The following is a 23413-nucleotide window of genomic DNA, read 5'->3' as shown; positions in this document are numbered from 1 at the left end:
AAATCTTAAAAGTTCTCATTACAAGAAAAAAATTAAAACTATGTATGGTGATGGATGTTAACTAGATTTATTGTGATGATCATTTTGCAATATATGCACATATATGAATCATTATGTTGTACGCCTGAAACTAATATAATATATGTCAATTATATCTCAATAAAAAAAGTTAGACAAAAGCTACAAAGATAGATAGGTAGAGGGTGGAGGACTTTGAAGGTCACACTAAGGGTTCTGGACTTGTACCACAAAACAATGAGAAGTCTTTTAAGAGTTTTAAGATAAGCCCTGGCTGGTTTGGCTCAGCAGATAGAGTGTGGGCCCCCAGACCAAAGAGTCATGGGTTCATTGGGTCAAGGACATGTGCCTCGGTTGTGGTTCAGTCCCCTGCCCTGGTCGAGGTCATGTAGGAGGCAACCAATCTACGTGTCTCTCTCACATGGATGTTCCTCTCTCTCTCTCTCTCTGTCCCTCCCACTCTATCAGAAGATAAATGGAAAAATATCCTCAGGTAAGGATTTAAAAAAAAAAGAGTTTTGAGATAAGAAAGGACTAATGCCTAGCTGGTACGGCTCAGCGGTAGAGTATCAACTCATGCACGGAGAGTCACGAGTTCGATTGTGAGGACATTCCTAGAGGAGGAAGAATGTGTATGTTATAATGGCCGAGGCAGGATAGAGGACAGCCAGCACTAACGTAGCTGCAAGGGTCAGCAAGAAGTAAAAATATATATATTCTACAAGGTCGCCAGTGTGATTCTCGGTCAGGGCACATGCCCATTTGTGGGCCAAATCCCCAGCGGGGAGTGTGCAGGAGGTGGCCAACTGATGTTCTCTCTCATCGATGTTTCTATCTCTCTCTCCACCCTTCCTCTCTCTAAAGTCAACAAAGAAAAAAAATTTTTTTTTAATATTCTAGAGACAGTTATAGATGAAATAACCAGCATTTGAGGACTCATTTACAGGAGTAGTGCTGTAGAAGAAGGAATTAAATATGAGACCTCATTTTCTGGCTTGAGCAACTGAGTGGTTGATGGAGTCATTTTCTGGAGACTGATCATATTAATTAAGGAGGCATTAGTATATACATAATAAAAGTTGTTAACTGAAATGATTTCATATGTTGCTTATTGAACTTACTCCCTAAAAGGAATCAGATACTTTTTAGACAAAGAAAGTTAAAAATATATATATAAATCAATTACGAGTTAATTGTTATATCATGTGATAAGAAATTATAAGTTGCCTATAATAATCATTTTGAATAGAAAATAAGTGATGTAAGATTTAGGCAGTCATACATTATATAGTAAGAGAGAAGCAATAAGAGGATCTTAAAAATGTAGAAGTTCCTTTTATTTTATCTAGTTTGTGTTTCTGAGCTTATTATTTATACATTCTGTAAGTTTGAATTTCTGAGAAGCTTATCATAGAGAAAAGGGCATAATTCTCAGTGTTTATTTTAAAGGGGATTGGAATGATTTATTCTAAAATATTACAAACATAGACAAAACAGCATTCTCTCATAAGACCCTTGATATTTTCCAAATCCTGTTCAATGTTTTTCATTGTATTTTCAAATGTTATCATGTTTGTTATCTGATATGTTTAAGGAAGGGGCAGGGAAGAACAAAGCCACTACAAAGAAAAACAAATAAAACCTCACCTTGGATTTTACTTGTTTAAAAATATTGACAGCAGCACCTTTGCTCCCAAATTACCTGTAGGCAGAAAGATAGCAGCATTGCAATAACACAGTTTTTGAATCGCCCCAAATCACCCTCCACAAACAAAGAGAACAATTGAGATAGCAAAACAAGAACCCATGACATCACTTATGACAAAAGTGACGAGACTTTCCCATAAGCAGGACAGGTCGAGGCACTGGCAGCGGCAAGGCGTTCGGGGATAACTGCAGGAGGGAGGGAAAGACGAGGATTTCCAGTGAGTAGCCCAGAAATTGAATTGCCGACAGGAATCCACTCGCGTAGGGAAGAGTCCACTCACTCTCCAAACGAAAACATTCTCCAGGCCAATCCAACAAGAGCAGCCAAAACTGGGAAGAGGCTTCGCAGGCTTCGGGGGCCTGCAGACTCTCAGATTGGTCAGATCACAATGCATTTAAAAAGAAACAAGTTGCCTGGCCAAAGTGGCTCAGTGGATTGAGTGTCATCCCATGGACTGAGAAGTCCCGGTTCGATTCCCAGTCAGGGCACATGCTCGGGTTGTGGGCTCGATCCCCAGGAGGGGGCGTGCAGGAGGCAGCCAATTGATGTTTCTATCTCCCTTCCTCTCTCTCTAAAAAAAGCAATAAAAACGTATTTTTAAATAATATTAATAATAATAAATAAAGAGAAAGAAGTCTTTCAATTCTGTAAGCTACCATTCACATAAGGATACAACAGGAATTAATATTTCCGCACTCCAGTCCTCAGCACCACTTTCGTAAAGCAGAGGCTGCAGGAGAAATCCTCGGACTGAAGAGAAACTCCTGGGCGCTGGATGTAAATGGAACAAATCAGGGACACAAAGGCAAAGAAAGAGAAGAGCCATATTAAGGTGGGAGGGGAGCAAAGACCACATATGTCAGACAGGAGAGCCGAACACACCACAGACACAACAGAAAATGGAGCCCCGGGGTAGTGAAGCTGTTGTGATAAAATCATGAATCAGACAAATTTGAACACTAATTGAATAGCTGACAATATTAAGAAATTATTGTTAATGTTTTAAGGTTTAATAATGATGTTCTGGCCCTGGCCAGTTTGGCTCAGGGGTTAGAGCGTCTGCCTGCGGTCCAGAGAGTCCTGGGTTCCGTTCCCGCTAAGGGCACGTACCTTGGTTGCAGTTTGTTCCCAGCCCTGGCTGGGGTCATGTGGGTGGCAGCCACTCCATGTGTCTCTCTCACATTGATTTTTCTCTCTCTCTTCCTCGTTCTCTCCCTCCCACTATCTGAAGATAAATGCAAAAAAATTAATAATAATAATAATGATGTTATGATTGTTTTAAAAGTGTCCTTATGTTTTAGGGATGCATACTAACATATTTTTGGACCAAAAAATATCACAAGATTTGCTTCTGTAGAAAAGTAAACTTGCCTCAAAATAATTTAGCAAGAGAGAAAAGTATAAATGGGCCAGGTTTGACCTTCAGGTGATAATTGTTCAAACTGAGTGGTGAAACTCGGGGTTTCTTGTATTATTTGCTAGACTTGTGTAAATGTTTGAAATTTTCCACCATGAAGAGTTCAAAAAACACACAGGGTCATATTTTGTTTTGTTTTGTTTTTTTGTTCCAACTTTATCTTAACCGATCCTTTTGCAATGAGCATGTTAGATTGACTTTCCAGGTTTCCAAGCCATTAGAAAATCTGTTCTAAGTCGACAGAATAAATCAGACTATAAGTGTGATACATTTCCCTTGATGTTGGTGTATATCATTTGTCAATGAATTTTAATAAACACTAGGTGGCACAGTGATTGCTTTATACTAAACAGGCAAAAGAGAAAATGAATTATCTCACTGGAATGCATAATGCCATCTATCATTGCTGTGGCATGGTGACAACACTTTTTGAAATTGTCCTATTTCCTAATAGATGAAAATGCCTTTTTTTCACTTTAAAATTATAATTCTGCCTCTGCATTACAAGTTCACTGAAACATAATTTATTAAAACTTCTATTTACATAGTAATTTTCATTCTTGCATTTTTTTCATCTTTCAGTTTATTTTAACATGGCTGTGCCCTGCCAGAGAGGAGCTGAAATTGAACTTTGCATGGTTAAGTAGGTGGAAGAATTTTGTATTCTTCAAACTGGACTGACACAAAGTATTCCATGTGCTGCAAAAATTAATATGAAGTAACCTTGAGCCTTTTCTCTAGTATCTGCCTATTGCCTCTAGCTTCTCATTCTTGTGTCAGTAATTGGTCTCAAATCTTATTTTAGCTATATCGATGTTCCTGTTGGCTGTTTTTGGTTTTTTTCTTAACCCAAATCTATATTATTCTATTTTGTCAGTGCATGAATAATTTAAGGAACCACTGAGATTTTAATTAATGGATTACAATTCAAGTATTAAGCTTCAAAATCCATTATTTTGGACAGAAAATAAACTTCATACCCAATGGGATAGTAGAAAGAACAGTACATTTGGATGGGTGGTGATCCACCGTGCCACTTGGCAGTGGTCCACTCAATTCATCTCTCTGCATCTCAGTTTCCTTCATTCAGTCTTTCATTGAGTGAATATTTATAACTGGCTTTGTGCTGAAGCAACGAATACAGTGGTAAATGCAATATATCATATCCCCACTGTGGCGTTCTCATTGAGACAGAAAGATGTTTGGGAGTTATCAGAGTGAAGAGGTGGGGACAGGAGTGTTTGGCAAAGATGACAGATTCGGTGGTGCTGAGTGAAGGAACCAGTATAAAATAGAGAAGCATGATTTAGGACAAAGAGAGAAGATAAGAAAATAGAAAGATGCACCTGCTAAATGGTGGGATTGAACAAAATGACCCATTAGATCTTCCCAGTTTTAAGTGCTTATGTAATTGGGTAGCAGTTGAATCAGAAAATCGGCTTCAACCATTTATTATCGCCATGATCAGATGCAAATGATTTGCTTCTCTAAACCTTAGTGTCCAAATCTATAGAATAGTGAGTATACCTACCTCAAGATTGTCTGGGGCTTAAATAATATATTTAAGGCCTGTGTCTAATATACTTGAAGCATTCTGTATATAAATGGTAATGATGATTATTAGCTTATACTTGGCCTTTCTTGAAGAAGCTCCTGCATCTTTTATCTAATTTTATTCCAACAAAAGTCCCAGGAGAGATTTCTGACAGTATATTATTTCTATTTTACAAATGAGAAAACTTGAACTCGAGAGGTAGCATAGGAAATAAATAAGAGAACCTGGTCTGGCTTCCTGTTCAGCCTTCTTTTTCCATCAGACAATAATACTCTTCTGACTATTATGGATTCCCTCTGAACAAATAAGGAATCTTAACAAAGACCGAGGACTTGTACTGATTTGTTTATTTTGGTGCTCAAGATTTTAGGCTTTCCTTTGGTTTTATTATTATTATTATTATTATTATTATTATTCCAACAGATAAATCTTACACAGAAGCTATTCCTCTCATGCTTAAGCCTTCTTTTCGGAGTGTTAAGGTTATGAATGTCTTGTCAGTCAATGACCTGATAGAATGAAGACCAGCAAGTGTTTTTAATGATTTTTATGTGCACCATAGTCTCGTCTCTGTCATGCTTCTGTTACTTTGGATTTGTGAGCTAAAGCTTTCTTTACAAGCTATTTCTCAGGAAATCAGTAAAGCTTCCACTAGAAATTGCCTCAGCAGGATGACATACTTCAAATAAAAAGTCACATTCTCTTGGACTGTGATCTCATCTTCCCTTGAAAATTCAATAGAAGTAGGGTCATTCCTAGCCTAGTTTTTACTTGAATTGCCGATAATCAAAAAGGCTATTATTACTGTATGTTTTGGGGAATGGAGGAAAGCAGGAAGATGGGCACTAAGGGACATATTGCAACAGTGTTCCTGACTTTTAAACACTTTTTGAGCTGACATCTCTTCCATTTAAAGATTATTGCATGGAGAAAAGGGAACCCTAGTACACTGCTGGTGGGAATGCAGGCTGGTGCAGCCACTGTGGAAAACAGTATTGAGGTCACTCAAAAAATTAAAAATGGAACTGCCATTTGATCCAGTGATCCCACTTCCAGAAATATATCTTAAGAATCCCAAAACAACAATCAGAAAGAATATATGCACCTCTATATTCATAGCAACGTTATTTACAATAGCTAAGATCTGGAAACAGCCCAAGTGCCCAACAGTAAATGAGTGGATAAAAAAGATGTGGTACATTTACACAATGGAATACTATGCAGCTATAAAAAAGATGGCACTCTTACCCTTTGAGACAGCATGGATGGACCTGGAGATTATTATGCTAAGTGAATTAAGCCAGTTAGAGAAAGACAAATATCATATAATCTCACTTATATGTAGAATCTAATGAACAAAATAAAATGATAAAAATAATAGGGCCAGAGGTATGGATTTATGGAACAGAATAACAGATCTCAGGTGGGGGGCTAGGACTGGAAGATATTAACCAAAGAACATATATGCATATCTGCATGACCCATGGACACAGATGGTGGTATGGGGAAGGCCTGGGATGGGGCTGGAGTTAGCTGGAAGGGGGCAAAAGAGGGAGAAAATGGGAGACATCTGCAATACTGTCAACAATAGAGAATTTTTAAAAAGAAAAAAATTATTACACAGAAGTTCATCTTATTAGCTGCCTATTTCGTTATCCAGGTACAATGACTCCAACTTGGTTCTCTTCTGGGCAAAGCTTGTTGTTGATCCAGAAAAAGAAACAAGACATTTTCTTTCTGACAGCAACTCAAAAGGGATATTCAACTTATTGGTTTCAATAACTGTATTTAGAAATATTTCTTCTCTTATTCACCTAAAATTTGCTTGGGTATTAAATTTGTAGTATAGCTGAAGGTGTTTCTCAAATGCTAGATATCCATTTTAAATGTGCTGACAAGCGTGACAAGATAATTTTACTGAGATTGTTGCTCCTATTTCCATAGATTAAACTTCTCACCACCTTTACAAAACTTTTCCTGAATCTCCCTAATCAGGTGAGACCTTTCCTAGGACTCGAGCAACTCCCCCATACCCTCCATAGCCCCTGGCCATTTTTACCTCTCTACAGTTATGGTTGTTTGTGTTCTCCCTACAGCCCTTAATAGATTATATACTTCCTGAGCTAAGCCATTGTTATCTCACCTACCTGTGGTACTTACCCTGTCTTCCTGTACTTGGCAGGTAGAAATCAAAGAAACGCACAAAGAATTAAATTCTCCTACCTCAAACCAAAAGTGCTTTATGCACCAAAAAGATGATGCTTAAGGGGAAAATGCATTCCTTTGAAGCCTTTGAAGAAAGATATTCACAATGATACAGTATGCTTCAAATTAGCTCAGACTACTAAACTTTTAATACAAGCCACAAATCTAGGCTTCAAATTGTTCTTGCTACAAAGGGAACGAGTGAATGAAGTCCGGGTGGCATGCTGCTGATTCGGGTTGTTTTTATGATGGGAGAATCTATCAAAAGACTCAGAGGGCTGCATGCTGCACAATCATCGCCACTCAGTATAAAGGTGACAAAGGTCTTATTTGAAGTGTGTTTCCCTGAAAATTATCCCTGGCCATTTACCTTAAAATGCTATACTTCAAAAATAAGATCTTCCTTGAAATAACTGTAGACCGAAGGCAAGAAGGAATGCATACTAATGAATGATATCTCACTGGTAAAGATTCACAGAATAGGCATGGTAACACACTTGGTTTTACAGGAATCTTGTCTCTTTCTATGGACTTTGGAATTATTTTTACTATAAAATCAAATTCATAGTTAGGATACCATCATCAGTAGGGTTAAATGCTACAAGTCAATAGATAAACCAGCATGTCCTCTAATTTTCAAATGTTATAAATTAAATATGTAAAGTTAAATATGTGCATGATGAAAGACTCACATGAAATACTAAATGTTTAAAAACTGGTGACTTGCCCTGGCCAGTTTTGCTCAGTGGTTAGAGTGTCAGCCTGGGGAACAGAGAGTCCCAGGTTCGGTTCCTGCTAAGGGCAAGTACCTCGGTTGCAGTTTGTCCCTGGCCCCGGTTGGGGTCGTGTGGGTGGCAACCACTCGATGTGTCTCTCTCACGTCGATGTTTCTCTCTCTCTCTCTTCCCCTCTTTCTCCCTCCCACTCTATCTGAAGATAAATGCAAAAAAAAAAAAAAAAAGTAAAAACTGGTGATTCACGTATTATATACAGAGTCTTTCTGTGAGGTACAGAATGAGAATGAGACCACTCCTGTCTCTCTTGATCTCTCATTATACTCTGAAAAGAGCCAGGCATGACAGACTAATTTATTCTCCCTTCTCCCTAACTCTCTACTCCACTTGTCTCATCATCCTTACACTGTTTAAAGTCCCGCTCTGTCTCCATTAGTCTCAGTGGAAAATTTCTCATCAAAATCTACACAAATGTTTTCCTTCTATTACTAAAACCAGAATCAAATGTCTCATTTAATTTGACTTGTGTGTGATAACTTCCTTCAAATTCATAGTTGCCCTGTTTCTCCTTAGGAAATGATATGGGTAATAGGGATCACGGATGATATGAATTTTGTAGCAGTATGTGTTTTCCTTCTTGCTTTGGCTTCCTGGGTGCTCAGAGTCAAATTGTAGCCCAATTTAGTACTGCCTTGAATTGCTTAATATTTTTCAACTTGTCTTATCTTGCTAATGTACCTATATGTTCTCTGGACTTGATCTTTTTTTTTTTTTTTTATGCTCGAATTGTTTATTGCCTTTAAATCATAGAAAGGTCTTTATGAAATATATAAGGATATAGACATATAAATAATTATTTGTTATAAAATGCAATTCAGAAAGTCAGTCTTTTTTAGGAGAATATAATGAAGACAAAAGATTTACGTTTCTTTAGACATTTATATCTGAGGTAAACTAACATCATGCCTAAATAATTATCATCTAGTTATTTACCTCCAATCTCACCAGACTTTAATCCATCTGTCATCTTAAATTTAATCATCTCCTTAAACACAGATCAGATTGTATTACTTTCCTGTTCAGACACCACAGGTGACATTATCTAGAAAATAAAGTTTAAATCTTTCCCAGGATATTGCCCTCTTACCTGTCTAGCTTTATCTCCCCAATCACCTCCGACGTACTCTGTATTTAAGCAAATCTGAACAATGTATTTCTGGGCAAACCTTGCCCTTCTTTCCCAGCCTTCAGGAATTTTCTTCCTCCCCTCTTCCCAAAGCACACAAAAAGTACTCTTGTTGTCCTTCTTTCTGATCTAACATACTTCCAAGCCTAGGTTCATTTTAAGGAAGTCAGTTTGGCAGATGACATGATACTGTATATAAAGGACCCTAAATATTCCACCAAAAAACTACTAGAACTGTTAAATGAATTCATTAAGGTAGCAAGATACAAAATAAATATCCAGAAACAGGTTGCATTTGTATACACCAATAATGAACTATCAGAAAGGGAAACTAAAAAAACAATCCCATTTACAGTTGCATAAAAACAAACAAACAAAAAAAAACTAAGAATAAATTCAACCAAGGATGTAAAAGAGCAGTACACAGAAAATTATAAGACACTGAAGAAAGATATTGAAGAAGATACAAATAAGTGGAAGCATATACCATGTTCATGGATAGGAAGAATTAACATCATTAAAATCTCCATACTACCCAAAACAATCTATAGATTCAACACAATTTCTATCAAGACACCAATGGCATATTTCACAGAACTAGAACAAATATTACAAAAATTAATGGAACCACAAAAAAACCTGAATAGAAACAGCAATCTTGAGAAGGAAGAATAAAGTTGGAGGAATAATACTACCTAATATCAAACTATACTACAAGGCCAAAGTAATAAAAACAGCATGTTACTGGCAGAAAACAACAACAACAAAAAAACACAAAAACAGCCATATAGATCAATGGAACAAAATAAAAAGCCCAGAAATAAACTTAAACTTATGCTTTTACGATCAATTTATATTTGACAAAGGAGGCAAGAAAATACAATGGGATAAAGACAGTCTATTCAATAAATGGTGTTGGGAAAATTGGGCAGATATGCAAAAAAAAAAAATGAAACTAGACCACCTTCTTACACCATGAACAAGAATAAACTCAAAATGGATCAAAGACTTAAATGTAAAACTCAAAATCATAAAAATCCGAGAAGAAAACACAGGCAGTAAAATTTCAAATATTTTGTGTAGCAATATTTTTTTCTAATATATCTCCTTGGGCAAAGGAAACAAAAGAAAAAGTAAACAAATGGGACTACATCAAACTAAAATGTTTTTGCACAACAGAGGAAATCATCAACAAAGTAAAAAGCCAACCCACCAAATGGGAGAAAATATTCGCCAGTGATACATCTGATAAGGGATTAATATTCAAATCTTAAAAATAACTTATACAACTCAACACACACACACACAATCCAAATTAAATAGACAAAAGATCTGAATAGACACTTTTCCAAAGAGGACATATAGATGGCCAATAGGCATAAAGATGAAAAGATGCTCAATCTCACTAATCATCAGATAAATGAAAATTAAAACCACACTAAGATATCACCTCACACCTGTCAGAATGACTATCATCAATAAATTACAAATAACAAGTGTTGGCAAGGAGGTGAAGAAAAGAAAACGCTCATTCACTGTTGGTGGGAATGCAGTTTGGTGCAGCCACTGTGGAAAATAATATGGAGTTAGCTTAAAAAATTAAAAATGAAACTGCCATATGACCCAGCAATTCCACTTTGGAATATATCCAAAGAAACCTGACATACTAATTTGAAAGAATAGATTGCACTCCTATGTTTATTACAGCTTTATTTACAATAGCCAAGATTTGGAAGCAGCTCAAGTGCCTATCACTAGATGAGTGGATAAAAACCTGTGATATATTTGCACACTGGAATACAACTCAGCCATAAAAAAGAAGGAAATCTTACATTTTGGGACAGCATGGATGGACCTGGAGAGTATTATGCTAAGTGAAACAAGCCAGTCAGAGAAAGGCAAGTACCATATGACTTCACTTATATATGGATTCTAATGAACAAAATAAACTAACAAACAAAATAGAAGCAGACTCATAGATACAGAAAACAGACTGACAGCTGTCAGAGGGGAGGAGGACTGAGTAAAAACAGGTAAAGGGAATAAGAAAAAATAAATTCATAGACACAGACAATAATGTAATGATTACAAGAGGACAAGGGGGTTGCAGGAAGACAGAAAAGAGTGAAGGGGTTATAAATGGTGACAGAAAGAGACTTGACTTTGGATGGTGAACAAACAAAACAGTATACAGATGGTGTAGTGTAGAATTGTACATTTGAAGCCTAAATAATTTTATTGACCCATGTCATCCCAATAAATCCAGTAAAAAAAATTTTTAAAAACAAGTTTTTATAGAGCAGCTGATTTTTCCTTTAGGCATAGTGTTTTGCAATTGAGATGCAATGGTTTAAAAAAATGAAGAAAAGTCAACTTGTTGCACAATATGAATGGATCTAGAAGGTAATGTGCTGAATGAAATAAGTCAGAAAAAGATAGATGCCATATTATTTTACCTATATGTGAAATCTCAAAAACAAAATGAACAAACAAAACAGAAATAAACTCATAGATACAGAGAACAAATTTATGGTTGGCAGATGGGAGACAGTTTGGAGGATGGGTTAAAAAATTGAAGTGTTGGAGGTGGGTCAAGATGGCGGTGTGGGTAACCGTGGTATTGTGTCCTCCCACAACCACATCAAAATTACAACAAAACTACAACACAACCATCATTCAAAACCGCCTGAAATCAAGCTGAATGGAAGTCCTACAACTACGGAATTAAAGCAGCAGCCACATCGAGACTGGCAGGAGGGGCGGAGGCGGATGGGCTGGTCCCACACCCACGTGTGGCAGATAAAAATCAGGAGGGACACCTCTGAGGAGTGAGGGGTCCCTGTCCCACACCAGGCACCCAGCTCAGGGTCCCAGTGCCAGGAAGAAAAGTCCCCATAACGTCTGGCTGTAAAACCAGCGGGAACTGAGGCAGAAGGAAGGCTGCTGCTGCGGAAGCCCCGGCAGCTCCTCTTAAAGGGCCTGCGCACAGACTTACTCAGACCCTGTCACTCTGAGCTCCCAGGAAAAGTAACTTGAGAGGCACCAGAGAGCAGGGAAGAACTGAGCTGTTTGGCCTCTGGATGAGGGCTGGAGGGGCAGCTTTCTCCTCGACAGAGGTGCCGGTGGAAGCCATTGTTCCTTTGGTGAGCTTCCCCCACAGGGCAGGCAGACAGCCCCCATATCTGGGACTCCAGCAACCTGGCTCACTCTGTTGACTCCACCCTGGTGATTCCCTGAGGCCCCTTCCCACCCAACATTCGGGCCACCCAAGCTGTTTCCAAAGGCTTTACCATAGGATTGGCCTGTCTTGGATCCTGCTTCAGAGTTTTCTAAAATCTCTCAAACAAGCAGCTTCTGGTATCTGAGCCCACCAGCGCACCTGGCACCATCAGGCCAGTGGACACCCTGTGTCAACACAGACCAGTGCACAGTAGTGCTGTCAAGGTGCTGGTTGCAGAAGCTGCAAACAGCCAGAAGCCCAACACCATCTCCTACAGTAGCAGCCTGATCAGAATCGAGACATACCCCCAGCAACAGAGGCTGGGAAACAGACATCCATCACCAGGCAACAGAAGTACAGACCAGCAGCAGAGAACCATTCCCAAAAACTGCAGCAAAGGCTGAGCAGGAGCTGAGCCCCACAGGACAGCAGCACTCCCCAGCCACCAGCAGCGGGACCAGGGGCTCCATAGGGCCCTGTGCAACACAGCTGCCCACAGGAGCAGAGGGAAGCCGGGGATCCAGAGGAGCGAGTTTCAGTGAGCCCCATACCTCTCATTAACTGGCCCCAGGCCTGGCACTAGAAGCAGCCAGCCTTGGTTCAAAACTTGGTTTTTCCTGGACACCTCCAAGCCCAGCACAAGAAGCAGCTGTCTACAGTTCACTTTGTAGCTTATACCAGATGGCCCTGGATAGAGCACAGGCAGTGGCTGACCTTGCCCCAGAGCCAGCAACCTGGTGGACAGCTTCAGACCACCTCAAAACACCACCACCCAACCACCTCCACAAGTGACACACTCAATGAGTGGACTCAGTGGGTACCAGAGCCCTGCTGAAGTAAGTCTTGCTCTGTGTGGTGGGCCTCTATACAGCTGATCCTCCAAGGTAGTGGCTAGTGGGCACAGAGAGTCCTTGCAGCTGATCAGCCTGAGTAAACCCTTCCCATTGACATGCCAACAGCAATCAAGACTCAATTACAACAGAAGGGTGTATAGTCCACACAAGGGGTGCACCTCGAGGGCCCAGCTGAGGTGATCAGGGAGACACTGCCACTGGATCCTACGGGACACCTACAATAGTAGGCCACCCTACAAAGCCTAGGAGGCATAGCAACTCTCCCTAATACATAGAAACAATCACAGGAAAGCAGCCAAAATGAGGAAATAAAGAAACATGTCCCAAATGAAAAAGAACAAAACTCCAGGAAAAGAACTAAACAAAATGGAGACAAGCAATCTAACAGATGCAGAGTTCAGGACACAGGTTATAAGGTTGCTCAGGGAACTTGGTGAGACATCTAAGGGACTTAGTGAGACCTTCAAGGAACTTAAGGAGACCTCTGAGGAGCTCAGTAAAAACATCAACAACACAAAAAAGGACCAGTCAGAAATTAAGGATGCACTAACTGAAATAAAGAATAATTTACAGGGAATCAATAGCAGAGTAGGTAAAGCCAAGAAGCAAACCATTGATTCAGAATATAAGGAAGCAGAAAACACCCAACTAGAACAGCAAAAAGAAAAAAAGAATCCACAAAAATGAGGATAGTGTAAATAGCCTCTGGGACAACTTCAAGCATGCCAACATCTGCATCATAGGGGTGCCTGAAGGAGAAGCGAGAAGGCAAGAAATTGAAAAACTATTTAAAACAATAATGACAGAAAACTTCCCTAACTCAATGAAAGAAATAGACATACAAGTCCAGGAAGCACAGAGAGTCCCAAACAAGTTGAATTCAAAGAGGTCCACACCAAGACACATCATCATCAAAATGCTCAAGGTTAAATACAAAGAGAGAATTTTAAAAGCAGCTAGAGGAAAGCAGTCTGTTACCTACAAAGGAGCTCCCATAAGACTGTCAGCTGATTTTTCAAAAGAAACTTTGCAGGCCAGAAAGGAGTGGCAAGAGATATTCAAGGTGATGAAAAGCAATGACCTCCAACCAAGATTACTCTATCCTGCAAAGCTATCATTTAGAATTGATGGCCATATCAAGAGTTTCCCAGACAAGAAAAAGCTAAAGCAATTCATCACCACCAAACCAGTATTATATGAAATGATGAAGGTTCTTCTTGAAGGCAAAGGAGAACAAAAATATGAACAATAAAATGGCAATTAATACATATCTATCAACAATTGAATCCACAAACAAAATGAGCAATTAGAACAGAAACAGACTCATAGATACAGAGAACTTTTTGTTGCTTGCCAGAGGGGTTGGGGCTAGGGGGATGGGTGAAAAAGATGAAGAAATTAAGAAGTATAAATTGGTTGTTAAACTGATAAACTTCAAAAGGAAAGGGGGAGGGAGGGTGGGATGAGATAAACCAAAGAACTTCTATGCATATATGCATAACCGACGGACACCGACAATAGTGTGGGGAAGGCAGGAGGGAGTGGGAATGGGGAGGAAGGAGTCAAAAGGGAAAAAAGGAAGAATCATCTGTAATACATTCAACAATAAAGATGAGTTTTTAAAATAAAATTGAAAGGTTGCCCTGGCTGGTTTGGCTCAGCAGTTAGAGCATCAGCCCACAGACCAATGAGTGCTGGGTCCAATTCCAGTCAAGGGCATGTACCTCCGTTGTGGTTCAGTCCCCGGTTCTGGTCAGGGTTGTGTGGGAAGCAACCAGTTGATATGTCCCTCTCACATCAATGTTTCTCTCTCTCTCCTTCTCTCTCCCTCCCTCCCACTCTATCTGAAGATAAATAGAAGAATAACCTTGGATGAGAATTAAAAAAAAAAAAATTGAAGGGTTAAAAAGTACAAAAATTAGTCATGGGGGTGTAAAGTTCAGCATAGGGAATATAGTCAGTAATATTGTAATAACTATGTTGTGCCAGTGGGTACTAGACTTATTAGGGGGATCACTTTAAATGTTTTATAAATGTCTACCTACTATGATGTACACCTGAAACTAATACAATATTGAGTGTCAACAGTAATTGAAAAATAAAAACTAAAACTGAAAAAAGAAAGTCAACCTGTGAATGATCATCTTTGTGAGCATTTTATTTTATAACAACAAAAAACTACTTTCTTATTTTTTTATTTAACATCGAAAATTCTTGTTTCACTACTTCTTCCCAAGTTCAGTTCAAGAACTGTATCTTTTAGCCCAAAATTATCTTCTATGATTAATGTTTACTCTCTAGCATATTTGGAAGCAATAGATCTTAATGATGGAGAGGTTTGCCTTTCAACTCAACTAAATTTGGGTTCAACCTCTTACTTAACCTTATCTGTAAAATAAGATATTACTCATTCATGTTTTAAACCATGTCTACAAATTTTTGACAACCCTCTAATGAAGAGGCAAAGTCTATATACTCTCCTCTCGAAACTAGGTGCATTTGTGACATGTTTGTAACAAATAAGAACACAGGAGAAATGATACTGTGTAGCTTCTAAGACTAGGTCAGTAAAAGTTATTCAGTTTCTGCTTTGTTCACTGAGACACTCACTTTTGGAGCCTTGTGCTACCATTAAGTAGGTCAACTATTCTGAGGCCACCATATTGTGAGGAAGTCCAAGTCACATGGAAAGGCCATAAGTTAGGTGTTTCAGTTAGAAGTCCCAGCCAGCAGACAGCATCAATCGCTGTACATGTGAGTGAAGACACTGCCAGATGAGTCCAACTCTCAACTGTCAAGTTGTTGTCTGCTCATTGAATTTTCCCAGTTGAGGGCCCAGCTATCATAAAGCAGAGACCAGCCATTCCTGAGCCGTGGGATAAATGAGAATAATAAAATCATTGTTTTAAGCTGTGTATTTTGAGAGCAATTTGCTATGCAGAAATAATAACTTGAACAGAAATGTGGTACTTAGAAGTAGAAGTAGAAATAATAACTTGAACAGAAATGTGGTACTTAGAAGTAGAAGTATATATATATACCCTAAAGGAAGTGGCATTGGCTACAAGACCACTGTCTGACAGCAGCTGAGAGGGTCTTAAGGAAGCAGTTAATGGAATCCTTACAAGGCTAGAGGCTGCTGTTGGTGAGAATTTGAAGAAAAAGAAGGAAAAATGTTATAAGAAGGTAGAGGAAAACAATATCTTATTATCTAATGGTGCAAGGTTTGCCCAAATTGTCGTATGTAAAAATGTGAAAAGCTGGAAATATACCTAAGACATTTGACAGTCTAGCTTAGCAGATTTTCCTGTAAATATTTAAAAAGCCACCTGGCTTTTTATAGCTCCCTATGATGAAATACAAGTGGAAACAGAGATGAGTTAAAAAGCAAAGTGTTTAGTTTCAAGCAAAATTTTGAGGAAACACTCAAGATCCAGAAGTTGCTGGGCTCAAATTGTTTCACATTTCTGACATTTTGAAATGACAAATGAGTTCAAAATGAAGAATTATTTCTAGGGCAAAGGCAAATCTAAAGGGGAAGCCATAAGGTCATTTGTTCAGACCTTAGGAAGATCGAAGGTTGTGCCTCATAGAACATTTCAGACATACGAATGAACCCCTGAGGATATTAAAAGTACATCTCATAAACCCTCCCTCTTAGGGCTTCCAGTAATCTTGTCATTTAGCAACCTCTCAGGGACTCAAAAATAAAGAAAATCTTGTTTTAAAGACATCTTTGGTTGTAGCTTTTGTCTATCAAAGTAAATCCCAATAAAATTCAGAGAAAACCCACAAAGTTTTAAGAAAATTGTATTGATGTAAACATGTCAGCTTATACTAAGAGGGATGGAAACAGTACAAAATGAAGGGAGGCCTTTGTACTAAACTCCCCAACTTCTATGGGCAGGAAGCAGTATGAGGAATTTACTCAATTACAAACATGGACCAAATCTTATGAAAAATGAGGGATGACTCAAAAGATGGAACCAAGCACTCAGAAGAATGAGACAAGAGCTACAGAAAAAAACTCCTAAGGAGTAAAACTGAACTCTAATCAAAGGTTTGACAGCCCATGCCTGACTGGATTTCAGAATTGCTATGGACCAGCAACTGCTATGTGCTTCCCATCCGCTACTCTTTTGAACCAGAGTGTATTAGCAGTTATCACATTCCTGTTCCATCTTTGAATAGTGGTGAGTTGGTTGGAGAGGTGAGTAAATAATTTGTTCTTTTAGTTCTAAGAACTTTCGATAAAGAGAAACCATACTTGAATGGCCATACCTGAGAAATTATGCACAAGGAGTCTTTTCTACACATAGACTTGATGTTGATGATGAGCTACTGGACCTCAAGCCTAAGACTGAATATATTATACATGTCACATTTAGAGGATCTTGGGAGGGAACTAATGTGTTTTGTATGAGAATAGACTATGGGTGTTTCAAAATATGCCTGCTAATTATTTGACCTGTCTTCAAGAGGTGGTGAGGGGAGGGCATCTATATACCCTCCCACTGAATATGGGACAGACTTGCAATTTAATTTTAAATAAGAGAATGCATTGGAAATAATGCTGAATGACATGCAAGGCTATTTATAAAAGCCAATGTGGTTTCCTTCTTTTTAGCTAGGATACTCGTTTTTGGATGGCTTGAGACAACCATGTTATAAGGAAGCTCAGGCTAACATGGAGAGGCCATGTGTAGGTGCCCCAACCAATAACCCCAGCCAACAGCTTGCATCAACTGCCAGATATAAGTGAGTAAGGACATTTCCAGATGATTCCATCCCCGGCTCTCAAGTTATCATTGCTGAGACATGGGACTTTGTGAATTATAGACAAGCCATTTTCAATATGCTCTGTCTAAACTCTTGACTCAGAATCTGTCAGTAGAATAAAATGGTCATTTTAAGTGGCCAAGTTTGGGGATTATTTGTTATATAGCAACAGATAAAATACTCAGTGAATGGAATTTATGAACAGCCAACTCTTCTACTTATCTGGCTTTGCTCAGAATATTTAGCATTGTATTGGGGTATGCAAGAGATGCCTAAGATATACTTGTGACTTAAAGTGATTACAGACTTGAGGACGGAAAAGACGAGACTGCAGAGAAATCACAACCTCTTTTTTCTGACCTGAGAGGAATTGTTTATTAATGCTATTAAAAGAAACTGAGTTTTTTTCTAGTTGCAGAGTATCAAATTCTAAAATTTATCTCAGTGACAAATCAGTTAATGAAATTCATTTAATTCCTGACTTCTCAACCTAATCCAAGGCAGCAAAACTGTAAGTACTTGGATTCAACAAATAATAGTTAATTTGGGAAATGAGGGATCTTAGCTAGTAATAGAGGGATATGGGTATTGCAGTGTCCACATCTGTTCCTACCTTCCCAGCAGTTCTGAAGTAAGTCAGGTTTACTCCTGCCCCCATCTACTCTTCCATTCCCTCAAACTCTCTTCACCACAAACTCTCTTCACCACCTAGCTTGTCATTGCCATCCTCCATCCACTACTGTAACTTACTGTAGTCAAATCTAGAAAAAAAATTTTGTACCTAGAGCATTTAAAATTTTTTTCCAGAGACAAAACCCCACCTAGAATTTTGAGATATGTGGATACAAGTAAGAAATACTTTAAATCATAAAATCACATTGAATTAAAACAGCTCCTAATTTCTCACCTACTTTGTCACTCTTGGTGTGAGAGATAAAACGGAATGACTAGTAAACTTTGCTTGGTTCTTAATCTGTGGAGTCGATCTTCCCATGGATGAGGCCAAATGACCACTGCAGCACCTTCCTTGGAAGGAATCCAAAGAGCTCTAGCTCAGTCAGTAGCAACGTTCTGATGTCTGTATTCTGTGTCTGAAAAATGGTCTTTACCTTGATTCTTAGCTGGAAAACCTGCCTGGAATCTTAGCTCTTCTGATACAAAGCTCCTACCTTATTGTTGCTAATCAATGGCTTAGAAAATTCTAATCTCCCTCTTAACCAATCGAGTAGTGGCCGGAGGCCTTGATAGACTTCCCAAACTCTCAGAGTCCACAATTAAGGCTCCAGATATAATCTGTGGAAGTGTCCCCTTCACCAAGCCAGGCTAGCCTCTTGGAGCACTCGAACACTTTTTCCAAAAGCCCCCAACAAGTAGCCTGCCTGATGCCTAGATTATATGCTCTCTGATGACTGTGTTTTGCCTCTACCTGAAATTTTTCCAGCATCTGTCCCAACAGGTGGATGAAAGTAGTTTTGCTCCAGTTAAGCAAGTCATGTGGAATGAAATGACAGTAGTATAAGAATGGGAACCTTCTTGGTTTTTTAAGTGGTTCTATTTACAGTTATAACATGACAAATTAAATATGCAGATTCCTTTGTTCCTTGAACTTCTCCTTAGAGAAACAGAAAGAGGTTTTAAAATATGTTTAAAGTAAGGTGAACGGACATAGCTTTCAGTCACCTGAGTTATGAGTTTCCTGCTGAAAAAGGGGTAAACAGTAAAGAATTCCATTTTATTCAATACTAAACATCCAGAAAATGTGTCTTTTTAATTAATCTCTAAAACCTGGTCCAAAAATTCTTTTGGCTTTAGAGCAAATATTTCAATAGAACCAAAGAATAACAGAAAAGGAGGTTAAGAAAGAGGAAAAAATACTTTTCACCCAAAGACTGATCTCATGTTTTGTTTTGTTTTGTTTTTATCTTTATTGTTGAAAGTATTACAGATCACCCCCCTTTTTCTCCAATTGATCCCTTCCACCCTACTGCCGCACTGCGTCCCACCCCCCGCCCCCTGGCCTTTACCTCACTGTTGTCTGTGTCTGTGGGTTATGCATATATACATATAAATTATTTGGATAATCTCTTTCCACCCCCCTCCTTCCCACTGAGATTTGTGAGTCTGTTTCATGCTTCCATGATTGGAGGAGTACTCTCTGAGGAAAGGGGGAAGGGAGAAAGGGCAGACTGTTAAGGTCTGTAGTCCTTTTTCTTTGCGAGAAACCCTGAGAGATACAAGACAGAAATGCTTGAAAGGGCCCTGGCCGGTTTGGCTCAGCGGTTGGAGAGTAGGCCTGCGGTACAGAGAGACCCGGGTTCGGTTCCCGCTAAGGGCACGTACCTCGGATGCAGTTTGTCCCCGGCCCTGGTTGGTCGTGCGGGTGGCAGCCACTCGATGTGTCCCTTCACATCGATGTTTCTCTCGCTCTCTCTACCTCTCTCTCCCTCCTGCTCTATCTGAACAAAAAATGGAAAAATGTCCTCGGGTGAGGATTAAAAAAAAAAAGAAAAAGAAATGCTTGAAAGGTCTCCCCAGGGACAAGGTTCCTCAAATCCCAACTTCTAAAGTACAAGTGTAAGTTCCTTAGATTTCTCACCCATTAAAATTCCAGGAAAAGGAAGCTAATTTGGAAGGTAATTTTGCAAGTAGCCAACTCTTCCTGGTATATGTGCTTCATGCAAAATGACAAAGAAAGGATTATCTGACAAGAATATTGAATAGCCACAACAGTTTTTCCAGATACTCAGAAATTTGGTAGATAGATTAGGATGAGACACAGGAAGAGGGAGGGGCAGACAATGCTTTTCAGATACCAACTACTTGAATTAGTCACCATTTAGGATGATGAATATTACGGTTCCTCTCTTATAAGAGACTGTATTAGTCAGAGTTCTCCTGAGAAGCAGAAACAATAGTCTCTCCCTCTCTTTCTCTCTCTCCTTCTCTCTCTTTCGTGTGTGTGTGTGTGTGTGTGTGTGTAGCTAGATAAAATTTTAAGGAATGGGTCACATGATTGTGGGGGCTGGCAAATCTAAGTTCTGCAGATGAGCCAACACACTAGAGACCCTGGGAAGAACTGATTTTTCAGCTTGTTCCAAAAACAGTCTGGAGACAGAATTCCCTCTTCCCCAGGGGCCCTCAGTCTTTTTCTCTTAAATCCTTCAAATGATTGGATGAGGCCCACCCACATTACAAAAGGTAATCTGAGTTACTCAACCTCTTCTGACTCAGTGTTAATCACATCTAAAACCTACCTTCTCAGCAACAACTAAATTGGTATTTGACCAAAACTCTGAGTACCGTGGCCTAGTCAAATTGATACACAAAATGAACCAGCACAGAAGTATAATCACAATGGATTGTTTAAGTTTTAGGATACAGTCACAGACAAAGGCTACGTTTTGCTCCTCTGGGTCAAAATCCATCTCTGCCTAGAACTAGCCCCAGAAGAGAGCAGAGCAATCTACTACGCAGGTGGTCAATTCTGATAATACAGAATCGCCATAGAGAGCTCACTGACATCCCCGAGAGCCATGTTTCAACAGCCAACTCAGGGCCACGGAAGGCTCTGAGCCTTGAATTCAAAACTGTTGAAATCCTGCCTTCTCCTCTCTCGCTGGCGTTTACCAAGAACAGGAATCACGCAAGGAACCGCAAACCATGGAGCCATGAGCAGTGCTGCTGCCATTGCAGCACAGCAGACGTAGCTAATATAATTTAATCTGAAGAAAGAGCACATATGCCCCAGACTGGAATCCTCCCCGCTTAGTCATAAATGTGTTTCTCCTGATAAACCGACAGCTCTTCCACTGGATGCGCACTTGGGGTAGGAGTCTCTCAATAGCCAGGGGATTTCCCAGTTATAGAAAATGCATCACCTTCTGCTCCTGGGCTATGGGGAGCTAGGTCAAGGTCCAATTTCCAGAGTCAAACAATAGGACTTATATAGTTATAATGGTAATCCAGCAAATAATACTTAATTTTATAAGAGAAGAGCCTCTCAGTTCTCCTTCAAGAGAACCTGCTGCAGAGAGCCTCTAGCTGTCACAAGATGCTCATGCTGAAGCCAAGCTTCCCACGTGTGGTTCCCACAGTGAAGGGCCAGAGCTAGCCCATTCCTACCCCGTGGGGGACTCCTGCAGCAGCGGCCTCTGCTTGGGGATCCCATCAGCCTGGTGAAGTCTCTCTTCTTATCCAATCCTCCTCCCTCCCTTCCTTCTCTGCCTTCATAGGTATCAGATCCGCCTCTCAGTCTGAAGCTCTCCCACCTCCTCCTGCTTCCTTCCCCTTCATCCTTCACAGGAGGGTCGCCCAATAGGCCAACGAAACAAAAAACTAACTCATAGATACAGACAACAGAGTGGCGGTTACCAGAGGGGAAGGGGGTTAGAGGGAGGACAAAAAGGGTAAAATGGGTCAAATATATGGTGATGGGAGGTTAGGCACTGGGTGGTGAGCACACAATGGAGTATACAGATGTCATATTATAAAGTTCTACACCTGAAATTTATATAATGCTATTAACCAATGTTATCCTAATACATTTAATTAAAATTAATAAAAAATAGCCCGGCTGGTGTGGCTCAGTGGTTGAGTGTCAACCCAAGAGGTCGCTGGTTCAATTCCCAATCAGGGCACAAGCCCAGGTTGTGGGCCAAATCCCCAGTGGGGGGAGGGGTACAGGAGGTGGTCATTCTCTTTCATCCATGTCTTTATCTCTCTCTTTTCCTCTCTCTCTAAAATCAATAAAGAAAAATTATTTTAATAATAATACATAAAAATAAATTTTAAAAAATATCTGGCACATCTAACCTCATGTTGGGACCTACTTCTCAGAGAACTTGAACTGGCCTGACCTATTTATATCCTGTTGCTTTTATGACATCCAGAGGATAATTGCTGTTGCAACATCCTTTCTTAGATATAAAGAGGAGGAATTATATATCCTTATTTGCCCAAGACGGCCCCAGTGAAAGATAATTATTAATAGCTCTCTACATATTCTCAAAGACTTCCACTTTGGATACTAAATTATATGGTTACCCTACCTGTAGTTTGTATTTAGACGTCAGTCTAATAAAATGGTCCCCAAAGAGCATTGTGCGGAATACAACATTTATTTATTTTTTTCTTTATTGATTTTAGAGGGAGAAAAAGAAACATCAATGAAAGAACATAGACTGGCCACCTCCTGCACGCCCCCTACTGGGGATCGGGCCCACAACCTGGGCATGTGCCCCGACCGGGAATAGAACCGGACACCTCTCGGTGCACGGGTCCACGCCCAACCACTGAGCCACACAGGCTGGGCTGGAACACAAATTTAGAAGATTCTCTAGGAAAAAGGGTTCACTGGATGAATAAACTTGGAAAATATTCTCGTAAGTTCACAATTAATATTAATGTGTTAAAATCTTAAAGAGGTCCTGCAATAAAAAGCCTTGTTTAACTTTGTTTTACTCAGTGTTTCCCAAGCTTATTTGACCACCACGTTCTTACCTGGAATACATAATACCACGGAGTGAACCACAGCCAATAATAAATTCTCTCTGCTGGCGGCTACCCTTGAAAACAGCTCACAGTGTTAGGGAGTTCGAGGGCAGCAGCTGGTTCACTGAGAGGTGTTGGCTCCAAGCAGGAAGCAACTGGGCCCCAGTCTGTTCTGGCTCCTGACTCACCTCTGAGTACAGTTTACATTAGCAACTGTGATCCACAAAGGCATTTGGCCTCTGGTTAA

The sequence above is a fragment of the Molossus molossus genome, unplaced genomic scaffold (genome assembly GCF_014108415.1).
Source record: "Molossus molossus isolate mMolMol1 unplaced genomic scaffold, mMolMol1.p scaffold_m16_p_1, whole genome shotgun sequence".
Taxonomy (NCBI): domain Eukaryota; kingdom Metazoa; phylum Chordata; class Mammalia; order Chiroptera; family Molossidae; genus Molossus; species Molossus molossus.
Note: the sequence above shows the minus strand (reverse complement) of the source record.